Below are 17,961 nucleotides of genomic sequence, written 5' to 3' on the forward strand. Positions count from 1 at the left end.
GAACCCTGAGACACCTTTTGCTATGTGGATTTCAGCACCCACACACATCATCTGACCCAGGTGGCTATATCACAGATGATTTAGAGACTGCGTTAATTATAATCCTGGAGGTAATCCAAGAAGCTGTGCACTGAGCAGCCACACACCCGGCACACAGTCTCAGGGGAGGACTGAGCATATCAGCGGTGCTGCTGTGGCTTTGATGGGAATTAAATGAAACACACTTGTGCACTCTCTCACACACACACACACACACACACACACACACACACACACACAGTCAGGGAACTTTGTGGGTCCTAGGCTAGATGGAATACACATTTCTGATCAAAATACGTTGGTCTAAAATATTTTTCCCCTCGATCCAGGGCTTCGCTGTAAAAAAAAATGACAGGCAGTGTGAACACAGCTCAGAGGTTCCAACGCATTACCCGCTCAATCCCTTACGCCTCACTTTTCATCGTCTGCTAAGTCTTACGGAGGGGACCTGATCACAAATCTGTAATAAAAAGCATGGGTTAAATCGAATAACGATCGCGTTTTTAAATGCAACAAGGTGTGGAGAGAATTTCACAGGAGAGTCTTTTCACGAGCGGACCTCCTTGAGACTGTATGTAATTCGGTGAAACGCGGTGTGTGAAATAAAGGGCACGCGGCATGAAATCTAGTGCGAGAAAAGCTTCCAATGCAGTGGTTTTGGGGGAGGCGGCTGAAAATCCCATCACTGAAGCATGTGATAGACGAGTGCTACTGCGTCATGAAATATTACAGCCTCCGTTTGCTATATCACTGGCAGAGTTGGTATCTAAACAAATGTCCTGCTCTCTGGTTGAGAAATCCAGAGGTCCTCAATCAGAACGTCACAGTTCTCCATGATGTTCCACGATTATGTCGTGTATATACACCAAGTTAAATACACACTAAATATGGCTGGTCTTTCACTGTTACACTTTGGGGTTTGGGATGTTTGCCTAGTCGTAGAATCGAATGGTGGTGCAGCAGGTCTTTACGCTCCAGAGTCTTGGGTTTGATCTTGAACCAATAGGTGGACTGGCTACCCTAAGTGTTCTAAGCATACACTCCTCATCCACCTGGATACACTATTTGCAAATGAATGAGTGAAAGTAGGAGAGAATCTTGATCTCCTCATGAGTCATTGCCAAATGACTGCAAAACACGGACACTCAACTATAGTCTATAATAAACTCAAATTGCTTAGATACCAAAGCAGCACAATGTAGTAATCGTATGGTTTTGAACAAATGTGTGATGTTCGCTTTCATACTGCCGGTGTAGATTTGAATTAATGAAAGGCTGTACCAATTATTTCATTTTTCCATTTTCGACGCCAGAGGTCCGTAACCTTGGTCCCAGAGTACCACTAGTGCTGGACATTTTAGTGCTTTGCCTCCTTTAAAAAAAACAAAAAAAAAAAACACCTCATTCAAAAAGGAAAGTGCTATTCATTCTGATTAGTTGAACCAGGTGTATTGGGAGCAGAGAAAACATTCAAATGAGAAGGACAGGAGATATTCCAAGAGATATTCCAGTGTTTTAGGTTACGAGGACATTGCACTGGAACCATGGCTATCTGACCACCAGTTTCTCGCGCTCACCCTGGAGCACCGACGTCAGCGGTTCGTTCAGCACTCCCGGCTCAAGAATCAATTCCTGAACTCCATTACTCCGGTGGTGCGGATTCCTGAATCACCAGGGCTGATGCGATGTCACGGTGGCCTGCTACAGCCACCGGGACACTGCTCAGCAAACAAACCTTCAGCTCTTATCTTGACCTCATTATTTGACCACTTTCTCATGAGGGAAAGGGTCTCGGAGACTTTTGTCGAAAAAGCCTTGATTTCCGAAGACGTGGCTGGAATGATCTGTGACAGACAGCTTCTCGCACCGAGGCGGCATGCAAATAGGCCAGTCAGTCCCCCTCTGTCCTTCGAATTCTAGTCACAACACAAGGAGATTGTCACCATGGAAACTAATAGCATATCTTCCAGGCGGCCGGAGGAGAAAGGCAGGCTTCGGCGTTAGCGACGTTAGTGGCACATGCGGCGTTCGCTCTGTGAGATAAAGTTGACGAAAACTCGCAGACGCCACTTGTGATGATTTGGAGATCAGTCCTCGGTGATCATGTGCTTGTTATAGAGGCTGGTGAGTAGAAAGTATGGGCCTGCAAGTGGGTTTTCTTGTAAACGTCTCACCGTTTTAACTTAAACCATGGGCCAATATATGTAATGTGCACTTATCATTTAGCCGGCTGGGCTAGAATTACACGCGCAAACTTTACAGCATGCCTCAAGGCCTGTTTGTTTGCTAAACTACACATGTTCTTAATTCAGTGAAAATGACTGTCTCCAGAGTAACGTGTGGAGATTAAAGCAAATAAGCCACAAGAGGGGGTGCGTTACAGTGATTTTTAGGTAGGATGCACACCCCTTCACCTGTGATAAACCACCATCATGCAAAAAAAAAAATGGCCGCCTTAAACCACCAACGCGTAATTAAATTGATTATTAATAACTTTCGCAATAGACAATTCCTCCAGCATACAATGTAGTCTGTTAATAGAGAGTTTTGGTTGCTAAGCAACATAAAGATTCTTCCATTCTACAGACAAAAAAAAAGGGGCACATTAATACAGAATTCTATAAGAACTGCTTATATTGTGTATCGGCTCTGTTTTATAACGTGGAATAATCAACAATAGCAGCAGTTCACATGTTAAAACTCAGCGATATTTTGGAACAAAAATGAGGTAACGAGAAGACTGAAAGCATGTTAATATTCTATATTACTGACTTCTGTGCTCATTATTACATTAACTATGACGCGCAACGTGTTGTCCATTAAACCAGGAAGGCCACATTGCTGTTAAATGAATGATTGCTACGGAATTATTTTTGCTCTTCCTTCGTTGTCTGCACAAAAATTACAGCCTGCAATTACTGTTCGTTAGAAGCCTTCTGTAGAGCACTTCATTTATGTCTACACATTAAACCTGGTGACATTAAAAGCCAAAAAAAGTGGACGCACATAATGTACGAGATGTTCTCCAACTTCCTATATGCATATAGGAATAACTGGCTTCAAGCAGCGGCGGGAAAAAGAAAAAAAAAAAGAAGGTGGACAATCCATGTATCATGTCGCAATGATAAAATTTAAAATAAGAAGCCCTCAACAAGTGTGTTAGCAAATGGCTTGGGAAGGCTTGAGCGGGGTCAGTAATTACAAGCATCCTGGCTCTACAGTCTCCTCATTTTGGTCTGGCTAAAAAGTTGCAAAGTGCAAAGCATCTGTACGGAAAGCACCTAATGGCTATATGTGCCAGATTTTTTCTTTTTTCCCCCCAGGAAGCTTTAGACGTTTGACAAGTAATTATGGCCCATCACTACACTTGCATCTTTGCAAAGGGGCCAGAAGCAGTGAGAGCAGAATATAAATATACCTTGAGGTCCTAATAATGATACCGTGGTCTGTAAGCTGTCAAGGGCCGTGATTGTTTACCATGCCTGGAATGACCGTGCCGAAGTAGCATTATCACTCATCCTATTATCCTTTGGGTAAAAAAAAAAAAAAAAAAAAAACCCAAAAAAACAATGACTCTCTAAGCACCCGTTTTTTTTCTCCTCCATGTTCTAATCCTCTACCTCTCAAAGCTGATGTGAGGGGAAATGCACAGATGTTTCATATTACCAGGCCACGCTGAAGAGCGAAACGGGCACCCGAGGAGACATCGACGGCCGCTAAAACTATTAAAATGTGACCCTGCGACGCCTGCTCCGTCTCTATACAGCTGGGGGGGGGGGGGGGGGGGGGGGGGGGTTGACTAATGAGACCAAGCCCCAGATTCAGTCCAAATCACGGTGCTGCCTTAGCTCTATATATAGAGCTGACAGCTCCATTAATTTTGATGTAACGGCATACCAACATAGCGCGCCGCCTTACGACGGTTGCCTTTTTTTTTCATGTCTGGAGGCATGACCTGCATGTCGTCCCTCCTTTCAGAAAAAGGGAGAAGGACCTCGAACTGGAATGACAGACATGTTGATCTATCCATCCACGTACTATACTACTCACATCAAGGGTTTGATGTTCGGATCTGGGATCAGGTATCAGACACCCGGTTGTGAAATTAGCTAATAAGGTGGGAAAGCATTAAGTCATGTTCTGGAAAATATATCTGCCTCTCTCCTGCATCAATGAGGCTAAGGTAAGCGGGCGGCTGTGTGCCAGACAACATGGCCCCAAATCAAATAGTCAGACATCTTGAGATTTTCAGCCTTCAAGTCTGCAAGCTTCAGTATCCCACACATTCCAGAGCAGGTAATCAGGGTAGATTAGGACGTCAATCCATTGAGTACTCAATACCTGTCCTTTTTGCCTGGAGATCCGTTGGTGCATTCTACTTCTCCTGTAGTTTATGGCATGCATACCCTTGGGACACTAAGTCGATCGTGCATCCGGTCAATTATGCAGAGGATCAGTGCAAGCTTCTACTTTGTCTTGTGCCTAACAGCCATTTCTGTGTCTCCGTACAGTCATTATTCACCATCACCTACCAGCAAATAAATACATATGATGCACTAGAAAAGCCGGAGCGTCTTATGCAATGAAAATCAGCAATGCACACACACACACACACACACACACACACACAAAATGTACACACCAGAGGTCATAAAAGTACAAAAAAAAGCCCTCACTTAAAAACTGTTAATATATGAAGTACTAGATGTAAAGATCAAACTCAAAATAACTTAAAAGCACAGCAAAAGGCCTTTAAGGCAGCATTTCTAATAAAAACTGATGGTAAATAAGTGCATTATTTGGCCCACAGCAGCCATGGAATGTGCGCAGGCATGAATTAAAGCTGGCTAATGACATTAGGCCAACAACTACAAATAATCCTCAGTTAATCTCGCCAAACATTAGCTAGCATTCTAATAGCTCACAAACTAGCTTTCATGCGGTTATCTAGCGGTCATGATTATAGCTTTGAAACACAGTAATATTGTCTGAATCTGTTTTTGTCTAGTGTTCCAAATATCTGTAATTGGGTTTACACCCAAAGTGGGCGTGGCCTAAACCATACCATTCATTATATTCATTCCATATAATGGCATTCAGTTACTTCCCTGCTTGATCAATTCTAACGCAGCCATCAACATACAGACGTTTACAGCAAATATCAAATTCGAGGAAGAATTCTTGATTGGTACCAAGAATTTTTTTCGGAAGCTTCAACGTCAGCAGCATGCTTTCCACGATTTGAATTAATATTGGTCCTGCTACATCGTCAGGACATGGTCATTGTACAGAGGTGTACAGAGGTGTTATACCCAAGTAACCCTGTCACTTTTAGGTGTCAGACAGCGAGACTCTCTATGAGAGAGCATTATAGGAATTTGCAAATACATACGTTCATATTTAAGGGATTACATGCCTCATGTGAATCGCATAAATTGAGATTAATTTAACTGCTTGAAGCTTCCCCTCATCTGCAATAAATAGTCACCGTATGAGTCGGGAAGATATGGAGATTATACACTGATGTGCTCGAATGGGTTTCTCTACGACTGGTAACGTGGGCGATACTGGCCTTCAACACTAGTTGAAGTCGGACTGCGGACATTTTCCAATCTGATGCCATGAACGTGTGATGACGGACACGACACGGATCATGCATGTGAATATAGGACACAGATTGCTTTAATTTACCACGCCTGTGACATATTCCATAATTTGGCAACGGACATTTGCGGAGATGTGTGTCGGTTACAAAGAGGATGTCAGTATTGGAGCAGTACTGGAAACTGTAATACTTACTGGATTGGGGAGGGAAAAAAAAAAAGTGTATTTCTAGTTACAGTGTTGCAGATTTGTTTTAAAATATAACTAGAAAGTAGACTTTATTCTACTTTTCATTCATACGTCAGTCCTCAGTAAACGCTTTATTCTGATCAGGGTCGCAGCGTATTCGGAGCCTATCCTGGGAACACTGGCCATGAGGCGGGAATACATCCTGAGTGACACGTCAGTCAACTGTGTTAAGCAAAAATACTCCCCACCCAAAAATAAATAAATAAATAAATAAATAAAAATCATGTTTAAGTACAGCACTTCTGCTTTCCACTACAACAGCAATCCTCCATTGAATGGATAGTAGATTTTATTTTATTTATTTATTTTATTTTATTTTTTATATGTGTTTTGTACTGTCAGTATTTTTTCCAGCTCAGTGACAGCAGCAGAGGCCAGATTCTGGGCATGCATTCAAAACCAACTAGTCTGCCGTATTTGTGCAGATTCGCTCCTAGAGGTCGGACTGGATCGTGTTCTCTGGCTTGTTACGTACAGGATATACAGCAGGAGTGCTAATGGATTGGATTCTGCACTTGCCTTGCCCAGAAAGGCAGTAAAAAGGGTGCTAAGTGGCACAGGAAATTATTTTTTGTTTGCCTCATTAATTGAGTTACAGTGATTGAGCATGAAGGCTGCCCTTTAATGGCCTTGGCTGAAGGTGCGTGAGCTGTGAGGAGTAAATTAGCCATAGCTTATGCGAATGTCTGGACTAGGACACACAACAGTACAGTTATGAGATATTCAACACCACAATGATCAGAAAAGTGCAACGTTCTTATCCATAACCATATGGTGGCTTGTTATGAAAGAAAGTATAACGCAAGTGATAAATCTAATATATCTAGGGAAACTAGATGCAATGTACTGCATGGCACGCTGCTAGAATGACTGGCATTAGACTACACAACACTGCGCAAACAAATAACTAGCGAGTCCCTTAAGTGAAGCCTGTAGAAGTGTGAGCAAGCTCACTGATGACTCATGTATGCCACATGCTAACCAATTAGCATGAGAATGCTGTACACGTAGTTGTACATTTGCATGGACAAGGGGTGTCCCACAACGCAACCGCCATCTGTAACTGTATTCGGGTTTAAACATGAAGTAGGCGTGGCCTACACAGGAAAATGCAAGGCTGGCATCGACAGTTCCTCAACCTCAGCTACATCACCAGAGTTATTATTTTTTGTTTGTACCTGCCCATGATATTTCCTAACAATTCTAATTCATTCCATTTCCCAAAATATAAACATCCTAGCAGTCTCATTTAAAAATCAGCACAATCCTGACCAGGCATTAACTAAGGATGAATGAATGGACATTAAATGCACAGCAACTCTCATTCATATTAATAAATGTGGTGTTTATTTTTCCCTGCAAACTTCACATCTAACCTCTCACTCACACCTTCATGAAAGTAAAAACCTCCTGTTGACATGATTTTTTTTCCCCCCTCAATGCACCACTCAAGCAGATGCATTGCATGGGACAGCTTTCTAACAAGAAATAAAATCAATCAAATAAAATACATTCCTTGCCTCCTGTTCGTATCAGTTTAGAACGCGTTACATGTTCGTTCTGAATTGCGTGTTTATATTCTCTAACATAGACATGCACGTAAGAAATACACAATAATCTGTAACATGGAAAAATGAATACTTATCCAGAGGACATTGTAGTCCTTTTGTGCAAGACCCTCTAGGAAACCATTTAACGCAGTTGGGATTTTCAAAGACAGACCAAATGGTCATAATGTTAAATGAAGGACTGATTGAGCTGCAATTTTGGTGCTGATGTGGCAACCGAAAATTGGGCACCCCTTATATCTGAACCGCCATTGTGTGTGTTATCACTGCTGCACACTCCTATTTACTAGCTCACACTTTCAAGGTCCCCTGAATAGAAAATGGAGCGGCACTTTGGCATTGTCAAGGCAGCGCTTGCTACGTTGTGGCCCACTTTGCACCCGGGCGTGTGTGGCTCGACCGTTAGAGTACCCAGCCCCACCCCAGAAATGAATTTCGTCCAAGCTATCCTTCAGCTTCGGGACCATCCGTGGCACACCTGATGACCCGTCGACTGAAACAGCCCACCGTGTAACGACGGCCGATTCCGGCACGTATATCAGCCATGTCGTCGCCAGCATGCAACTTCAATTTGTCAAACACCAATAGCGAGTACGAGATTTAATCCCCGAAATACGAGGTGGCTCTTGCTGTTGCCTTGTCGTTTGGTGATATGACAGCTGGAGAAATGAGCTCATGCTGAGGAATACAGGCAGTGTCACTCATCAGCGCTCCTCACCGTCCCCCCAGCAATAACTTGTGGACTAGAATGAATTTCTCAGAGTGAGATTGTCACGTAAGGATCAGCCTGACTGCAAGTCTAAACTGCATTTCGCTGCTTCGGCCCCATCTGTTCCAACCTGGGGGAGCTCCAGAGACATCCATATTCACAATGCGCCGGCTTCGTCGACGAATAAGAACTGAATAATGCATGGAAGGCTTTTAAAAACGATATTGTGTTCATGAAAAGAATCCCTTTTTTTTTTTTAAATAGAAACTATATAATTTTCTACAATGTTGTGATTAACCACCTCTTTTGTAAGAATTTGAAAGCTGCTCTGGCATTTTCTCAAAAAAAAAAAAGGTTAAATATGGTGTGAAAGACTGAGGAGCAGCCAATAGGTGCAGCAACACTTCCTCAGGCATTCAACTGAAAGTAATGATAAATTTTCCAAGACACAGGTCAGAAGCAAAAAAAAAAAAAAAAAAAAAAAAAAAAAAACCCCCCCCCCCACCCCCCAACAACAATGTACTTCACAGAATTAAAGGTCGGTTGAGGTCATTCAGAAAATATCCTATTTAGAAAAAGGAGCCAAAAAGAAAGAAAAACCTTTCAGACGATTCTCGTCACTTTGCAGTCGTCCTATCCAAAGTCTATTTCAAGAAAAGAGGTAATCATTGAGTAGGTCGATGTGCGTCCAATCATGAGTTGTTTTCATAAGTGAAAGGCAATTACTTGTCCAATATAATGCTCAAAGTGATTTCTATCAAAGGACAAGACCCTTTTGGGGGTGTGGATGAATCCAAAGCGTGGTAATGAATTCCTGCTGAAGCTGCTGCTCTGTGGAGCGGGCGTGTGATCTTCAACAGCGGGCAGATGGTGTGCTGGACAAAGGCTGTCCAAGATTCTCTCAGTCCATTGTCCATTATTGTCTGTTCCACTGGCAGGAGCGTCTCAAGCACTGACGCCGTCCAGAGCGAAACGTAGCAGAAGGAGCCATCACAAGGACCACTGGCACTGCTTTAAGGACAGGGCTTTCATACTGAGATGAGACATTCATATTCGCATAAAGCTAAACTATGCCCGGGAATGGCAAAATGGTCACGGCAGATCTTAACTATAACGTTCTAACGCCGCAAAATGTTTCTCGACACACAACATCTTAAAATGGTGCTACCAATGAAATTTCAATGTACAGAAGTCATAATATGCGACATAATTAAGAACGAAAAGTAATTACTGCGTACCAGAGCGTGTATGTGGAGATACACGGTTAATTATAGACCTCATTTATCAGTCCATTCGAAAGTGCATGAAATTGCTTTGCACGGTCTTACGCAGTGACGTTTGTTGGTAAACGAGACCTTTCAGCTGTACTCGCGTTCGACGTACGCGAATCGGAGAGGCTGAACGCGCGATGTGATGACGTCATATGACGCGTCTTGGCTCAAGTCTGCGGAAGATCAGCGTTCATTTAGAAATAAGTGCAAGCTCCTCTGAATATTGCGGCGTTCGCTTGATTTTGCGTTCATTTCTGCACTCACAAAATCCTGGAGCGGCTTATTTATGGTCACCTGTTCATATAATCATTAATCATTAATAATCGATGGTTTCGAGTGTGGATATTAGTTATGGAGTTATGATATGAATATTCCATACTACAATATACCAAACCAGAGCTTTGACAGTGAGATTGACTGCCAGGAATTAAATAGAGTTAAGAGCCCATGTACAGTCAATTCAGGCTTTTAGGGAGTACAGAGACTCAAAGACACAAAAAGATCCAGAAGGACTGAGGCCGTTGTTGGCTACGGTGAATACCATACCAATCTCGAGTGGAGCCCGAGTGGGCTTTCTCCGAAATGAATCTCATTTGTAGCTCACAGCGTGCATCCCTTCTCATCCCCACCATCTCGTCTCTCGTGTTTTCGAACACTGTGCCGTGTGCGCTCATGGATACGTAAGGGACACCGGGACGAGTCCTACTCTCCGACACAGACATAGCAGCTTTGTGGAATACTTTGTGTTAGGCAGGGCGCTTTCTTCTTGGTTTCTTCCTTTGCACTTAAGGTTAGTTTATTGTGAGTAGGCCTACTGTATGAAACGTAACTTTGTTTTCTAAGTGCTTTCGGCAAACGTGTTTTGCACCTAACTGAGCTGACGGCACATAAGTTGATAGAATGTGCTATCCATATTTTTTCCCCCCCCCTTTGTACTGAGAATACTCACTGCTATAAACTTGTGTGATCAATAACATAGGCCTACCGGTCTGCATTGAATAGCGTTGGCTAAGTGAGATTCTAATAGCACTTGTGCGTGTCTAAGTTCGGGGACTAGGACCTTTCATAAATTCTTATTGTTCTCGGACCTACAGGTTTACAAATCAAGCACTGTATCAAACTACACTACACTACAGTTTAGTCAACATGAAACAATAAGAAAGGAACCGCTTTTTGAGGAAAAACAAACCAATAAAACACTAAAAGGTTCATTTGGATTTGCCTTGTCTGGCATTGCAAGTATTTCGAATAGATAAAAATAGCTCAAATGTTGTCCTTGTATGTATGTATGTATGTTTTTGACCAAGGACAAACAAGTAGTAATATAATATGATTTGGACTTTGACGAAGAGAGCTCATATCAAAATGAAAAAAATTTGTTTATGCAGATCACCAAAAGTAAAGTGGGGTCAGATGGAAAAAATGAATGACTTTAAAATATTTAAAAGGTATTAAGCATTAAACTTTACCCACCTCTCAACACTAATGATGGAGGCAGTGATGGCTGGTGGTGATATTAGATAGGAGCGCAAAAAAAAAAAAAATTCTAAAAAAAAAAAAATCTGTCAGTAGCTCAATAATGAAACTATTAGGGTTGAGCAATGCATTATATCAGGAGGTCTCATCGAAGGCATAATAAGAATGTTGCGAGGCAAACTATTACCCACACGCTTAAAATCAGATAGAGCAGCTGCAATCATGATTTCGATTTTTAAATCTGCTCAACCTGTGTGTCCTCCGCATACCAAACGTGGCAAACTTTAAAAAAATAAAAATAAAAAGTTATCTCTCTTTCATTCAACCCAAAAAACAAAACAAAACAATAAACGTCTGTTGTCTGTCCTTTGGAGTAATTTGTACTTTAAAGGACGGTGTGTGCTTAGTCTATCTACTTTTAGTTTCTCCTCTAAAGACATCTTGGAGGGGAAAAAAGAATGATGGAGTAAATAATCCAGCTTGCTCACGTTCGATGCACCCGTTCATTTCATCCACATCATGACATTTTGTGGTTACGAGAATCCTGCAATTTACAAGAATGGAATTATCTCATCCAAAAAAAAAAGTGTTGGAATTAGCCTGGCCTCAGTTCTGGTCAAACTGGAAAGAAAAAAAAAAAATACTGTCAAGGATGATGATGGGTTCAGACATCAAGCAACTACCAACCGCCATCGCTTCTCTCTTTTCACTCCAAGATCCTTGAGCATGCTGTTTACAATCAATTGTCTCTCTTTCTCATCCAGAATGACCTTCAGGAGTCCTCTCCAGTCAGGCTTCAAAAGCAGCACATTCCTCAAAAAGGACCCTTTGGGCTGTTATTGTCAAGCTTCACGCCGTTAGTTCAACCAAACCATCATGGGTTCTGAAGCTTCTGTTGACCTCTCAGCAGCCTTTGAAACGGTCAGTCACAAAACTCTCTTGTCCTCGCTCCCCCCCCTCCCCTCAAACCTACCTCAAAATCACTTATCAAATCCTGGACAGTACCTTGATTCCTTTGAGCCACGAGCGGTCTTCGACTTGACCTTCCACCCCTCAAGACACTTTCATCAAGACTCAACTCTGTTCCGGCACCCGGGTGGTTGTATAAACATCCCCTGGCTGTCCAAAAGGTCCGAGCCACTGGCTGTCTGCAAACAAAGTCTGAAGACCTACCTATTCACTAAGCACTTAAAGGAGCGCTAGATCTACTTATATAAATGTGTAGACGCACACTGCTGCCATGGAAGAAAAACAAATCACCATCAGTATCTCTCCCTTTTTTTTTTTTAACAATAAAAGCATCTTGTTATGAGATAAAATATGCTATAAAAACCTAATAACTGATCTTGTTTTTTTCCAATCTAGGCTACATGGTGAACAACTGATAGGTTCTAACAAATAGTGCTATGGAAGCTCACTGTTGCCATGCAAGGAAAAAGAAAGAAAAAATGGTAACCATACCGTTAAAACAGGATCAACACATTGTTTTTATCATATATTTATCTCATTACAACTTTTTTTTTTTCCCCTTATAATGTTTTCTGGTAATAAGATGCATTCTTGTAGTAACAAGATGCTATTCTCTCAATATGGAGATTATTTATCTAATAACATTTTTCTTTTAGTAAGGAGTTGTTGTTTTTTTCCATAATAACAAGGAGTTTTCCTATAATAACATGCTTTTCTCGTAATAACCAGACTGGGATTTTTTTTTTTTTTTCCCCAGCGTGGCAGCAATACACTTCAATAATAAACTCTTAACACTTAAATGAATCGTACAAACAGTTTGAAAAGTTCAAGGTATTTTTAGACCATGGACTATTTGTACTATCACGACGTTTTTCAATTTCAGTGTACACTATACATTTACATTAAAGACGTGTACAGTATATGTTTATGCAAATGATTCACCGCTGCTTGCTTGAATACATTACAGTGTTGGATATCACTGTGTGCTTTTAACTGTAAATGATGACAGTTAACACGTTACTTTACTTTTAGGCTTCATCCGTGTGAGCCGATGTGGCGCGTCAAGAAGTGTGTGTGGAGCTTCTGAAACAAACTTCGTCTTCATAACATCTGTATCGTTCTGATGTTCGTCCCAAGCGCTCGTGGTGATAATTGGGTTTGTAAGCAAGTTCATTTACTGCAACAGTGCTGTACTTCCAGAGATGCAATGGACAAGACAACAAGCCTGGACAAAGCGCGAAATTAAAACGAAACGCTTGCTGCATTACCACAGTGCTAAATCTAACAATTTATTTTGCTTTGCTCTTGTCTAATATTTGTGTTCCCATTTAAACTATTTATTTTTTAAAATTTTTTTTAATGATTCATCATCTAGCAACTTTTTTTCCATGGCATGGCACAGTTCCAATCGCTCCTTGCGCTCGTCTTAGTCTTAGGTGTGCTTTTATTAATGTTTTGCCACATGCCTTTGTTTTGGTCCCACATCTGTCCTGTCCTTGGTTTGTTTACCAAATGTGTGCACCTGTTCAGTGTTTATAGCCCTTAATGAGTTAGTCTATGAATACCCTTTTGTTTCTCTGCTTCGCTGAATGCTATATATTATAATACCATGTTTTCCTGAGGGCCTTGTTTCTTCATTCTGTGTTTCCTGGATTCAACTCTCACTTGTTCTTATGTTTACGGACTTGCGTTCTGCACTCACTCATATATAATTACATTTACTTTGTGTGCATTATACCGCACAGTTTATGGATTTGAGGCAGAACCAAAATGTACATTTTGGATCGCGATTCCAGAATTTGAAACCCGACCGATCCGTTTTAAATGCGCAATCATTTAACAGAACGTAGAAGCGCTTACCCATAAATAAAAATTAATTAATTAATTAATTAATTAATAAAAAGTGTTTGTTTAGGGGTGAATATTTCAGTTAGAAAATGGTTTAGAATGTTTTTTTTTTTTTTAAAGATTTGCTTTATAGCTGCCTACACACTGTGACCTTTGTCTGTTATTACGAAAGGTCTTGTCTCTCTGACGAAAAATGTTTCATTTTCTTCCCTCAGTGACGAATCCTTACTAAGAATAGATCTGAAAGACCGAGGGACATATGCGGGGGGGGGGGGAGAAAACGCCACAAATGAATCGATAACCCAAGCTACTGATTGGTGGACTAGATTGTTAGCAAGATTAACCCTTAAAATAAAAATATAAATAAATAAATAAAAAGAGTTACTCAGCATCTCAATGTTTATTCACAATCCAGATCCAAACTAACTCATCTGATGAACTCTCCTCATGTCTGTCCTTTTAAACTGAAACACGGCAGTTATCCAATGACATCCAGAGCACGCATCATTTGAACTCTCATATTCACGTTTTACAAAGAAGAGCTGAAACAGCAGTCCAGCAATCCACAGTTAAACCCTTTCCCTACAGCAGATCTACAAGACGCCTTGTCCATATAGAAGACATATTGCCGTTTTCCTTAAATCACTCGTACGCATGCTGAGCCGGAATCCTCCCCTGACCACTTCGGGGTGTATTATAATGTATTTACGCTCCGTAATTGAAGGCAAATATGATTGCTCAGTCTGCGTGGCCTGTTGACAGAGCAGATGAGATGGTGATTCATTCCGAGGAACTATTAGATTATCTCATGTGCCATGCGTTTGGCGGCCTTCAGAAACAAGATGAACTTGACAAGCGAGAGATTTGTCACAACCTCCTTATTTCCTGCCATGACTCCAACACCAATTAGCATAATTGGTATTAATTTCTTTTCCAAGGGATGGGTTCCCATTAACTCTACATGCATTAAGAAGCCCACGGAGACATTTTGTGACATTTTGCTCCACGTTTAAAGCGCAATATTTCAACCGCGCACCCCGACCCCCATTCATTACATCCGCAGCCCGAGATTTGAAATTACTATCTTTCGACAGTTGTTGAGGAATGTTCGGAACACGTACCGAAGGGGAAAGCATCTGTTTAATATTCACGTTTGTAATGCTGATATGATTACACTGATACGATTACCTTGTTTACCTTCATATGCACAAACACATGTGGACTGATTTGGATTTATTACTAATCTTATATAGAAAACACAAATTAAAAAAAAAAACTATTTAAATAAAAATACAAGTCACTAAGAGAGAAAAAAGGAGTAGAGACTGCTGGTATACATTGTGAAACCGCCGCTTTGTTCTATGTAAATCCAGGAGTGATGGAGTTTGAAATAAAACTGGAGAAAGCAATTATGCCTTGGGTTCATGGGCCTATTACACTCAAGGGAGCTGTTTTTCAGTCAATTATCAGTTGTTTTGTGAGGTGAACATGCATCTCACCACCGAAATGACGGGTCCTTCAGCCATCTGCCGTCACCGTTTCCTTGGGCTCAATGTGTTGAGAGAGACTATCCATGTGGAATGCTTACATATAAAGCGCACTGGATTGAATAAGAGGACATGTTTAGCTAAACGCAGATTACTTGAGGGAAACACAACAGGATTATATTCACGCTCTGCAAAATGCAGGAAACCACGGCTGTCGTTATGAATCCAAGCCAGTATTCCATTCAGGTTTTCCTAACGCTAGTATTTTTTTTTATTGATTATTCTAAGGTAGAATAAGGAAGGGGGGGGGGGGGGGGGGGGGGGTATAATTGAGGACTGTCTGCATCAATGTTGTTGTGTCTGTGCTTGGTTAAATAGATTAATTTTCATTTGTACTGAGAATCCCCTGCCCTTATACGATACATTTCACTACACACAGTACACCTTCCATACATCTCCCCTTATGTTAGCTAGCGAGCTACTGTACACGTTGAAGTCACAGCCAGGATCTCAGCAGCAAGCATTGCTAACGTTAGCAAAATTTATTGTGCGCCCTGTAACGACAGAGCTTTTTCTCCTCATGATCAAAACAGCCTGACCTTTACCCACCAGAACGTGAAGAGCCACTAGGCTTCGGAGCTCTTAAATGCTTTGAGGCACTCTTCAGAGTACGGAGAGGGGTTGATTATGAGATAAACATATAAGGAGATCCGGAAAACACAAATTTAGTACGTTTTCTGCCAGTTTAAGTGGAAACTGGAGGAAGGTACATAAGGATCACAGTCTGTTACTACATTTATATTACATATTTTCTAATACTGTTGGTACATATTTTCTTCTGAAGTAAGGTGAGTGATTTTAGCCATCTTTCCCAACATCAAAGCCAGAAATTCAGTCCCGAACATGGTGACTGCAACAGAAAAAATAAATAAATAAAAATAATCACATGACTAGGAAATGCTAGGAAACGAAAGAAATACACTGACAGCGTAAGAAGCCTTAATGAATATTTTTGGGTCTTAAATGCTTATTGAACTTCAGATAGTTATTACAAATCAACAGGATGTCCAGTAAAAAGAATTACACACCAAACTCGGCAAATTTCTTGTCATCAGAGAGATTAGCATTATCATCTATGACCTAGAGCCATGATTTTTAAGCTTTCATAAATAAAATTATGCAATTTCAGAAATAAAGAAGTAATGGTAAAATCATTTTTAATAAATGATGGTGGTTAGCACTGCCGCCCCGCACCTCCGGAGCCCGGGCTTGGGGGTTCGAATACTCGAGCCCGGGCTGGGGAGTTCGAATAACGCCTCCGCCCTGTGTGTGCGGAGTTTGCATGTTCTCCCTGTGCTTCGAGAGTTTCCTCCAGGTTCTCTGATTTCCTCCCCAGTCCAAAGCCATGTGTTGTAGGCTGGCTGGCATTTCCAAATTGTCTGTAGTGTGGGAACAGCTGTGTGAATGGGTGTGTGAGATTGTGCACTGGGTTATGATGACCAATTGATTATATTTATTAATTTGATTCAATGAATCAATCAATTGATTCAATGAATCAAATGAATATTTATTCATTTGATTCACTGATTATTTAATCACTGACGTTATCAGTCACACATGCTCATGTATAATGGATATTAAAAAATGCAATAAAAAAAATGTAATAAATAAATACATAGTGGACTATCATTTCTTAAAGTCGTACACAAAGATGATGGGGAGGAACAAGATGCTACAAAACCAAGTGAGGCATTGTTTCTGTTTCTGAAACTTGTTGGCCCATCACAAAATTCCTAATGTGTCCTAATGTGTGTTCCATTTGTAAGGAAATCATGATATCTGAAGCAGACTGTATATGACGTAGTCACTACAGTCAACACTAGCGCATTACATGTTTTTAAAACTCGTGTTTTGAAAATGAAGCACTGCCCATGGCATCCTGCCCATAAAAATGGGGAAAAGGGGCTTATACCTGAGAAAATTAGCTATAAGCCAGATTTCATTAGAAAAAAATGCCTAGGTCCTAAGACTCAAGCTCACCTCATTCTCCATTTACTGCTCACGTTGCTTAAACTCAATTATGCAAAATAAATGCTTTATCCAAATCACCTTTTTTAAAAAAACGACTATTTTGAGAAAGCAATCAGAATCTCGCAGATTATTCAAACTCAACGAAACTGCTGTTTTAAATTAGAGCTGACTTCATAGAGTAGGTGGGATATTGAATAAGGTGCATTATTAATGTGATATGAAGAAGCCCTGTCTTTCTGACCTGCTTTAGCCTTCAGGTGAATGCCAATGATTCAGAGTAAAGTCTGTCTTGCAGACACGGGTAACGGGTTTGAATCGTCAACCCTGGCTAATTCCGTGTGCCGGTAATTACCGGCCCGGCCACGGCCGGAGGAGACGCAGCGGTTGTGGTTCAAGGACACGCTTCCCCTGGTTATTGACCGCCTGTGTGCAGTGGCTCAGATTTGGATATCCACAGCTAAGAACACCTGAAGTATTTCTAAGAAGGCTTAACTAACTTATTTATTAGTTATTAGCAGGATTTCAAGGTCGGACGCACCTGACCGGGTCCTTGAAACTTGGGAAGGGTAAAATGAAAAGGGAGGTTTAATCAGGAAGCGTTGACAAACGCTGGGTCGATACCTCGGTTGCAAACGCACAACTAGAACCCAATGTGCTAATCACGCGAGAGCAGTCTCGAACCGATCACACCGCCTGGAGGAAGTGGAGAA

The 17,961-nt window shown here is 41.2% G+C and overlaps 1 long non-coding RNA gene across 2 annotated transcripts; it reads left to right on the forward strand.

Annotated features, from left to right (window-relative positions):
* The first annotated feature begins 2,014 nt into the window (after positions 1–2,014).
* Positions 2,015–14,122, forward strand: LOC128605258 (uncharacterized). Of its 2 annotated transcripts, XR_008385522.1 has the most exons (4): positions 2,015–2,163; positions 11,681–11,837; positions 12,282–12,367; positions 12,918–14,122. It is a non-coding gene; the product is annotated as an uncharacterized LOC128605258 (long non-coding RNA). The 2 variants fall into 2 exon arrangements; XR_008385521.1 differs by having other exon boundaries at positions 12,282–14,122.
* The last annotated feature ends 3,839 nt before the right edge of the window (positions 14,123–17,961 follow it).

This window comes from Ictalurus furcatus, chromosome 3 (genome assembly GCF_023375685.1).
Source record: "Ictalurus furcatus strain D&B chromosome 3, Billie_1.0, whole genome shotgun sequence".
Classification (NCBI taxonomy): domain Eukaryota; kingdom Metazoa; phylum Chordata; class Actinopteri; order Siluriformes; family Ictaluridae; genus Ictalurus; species Ictalurus furcatus.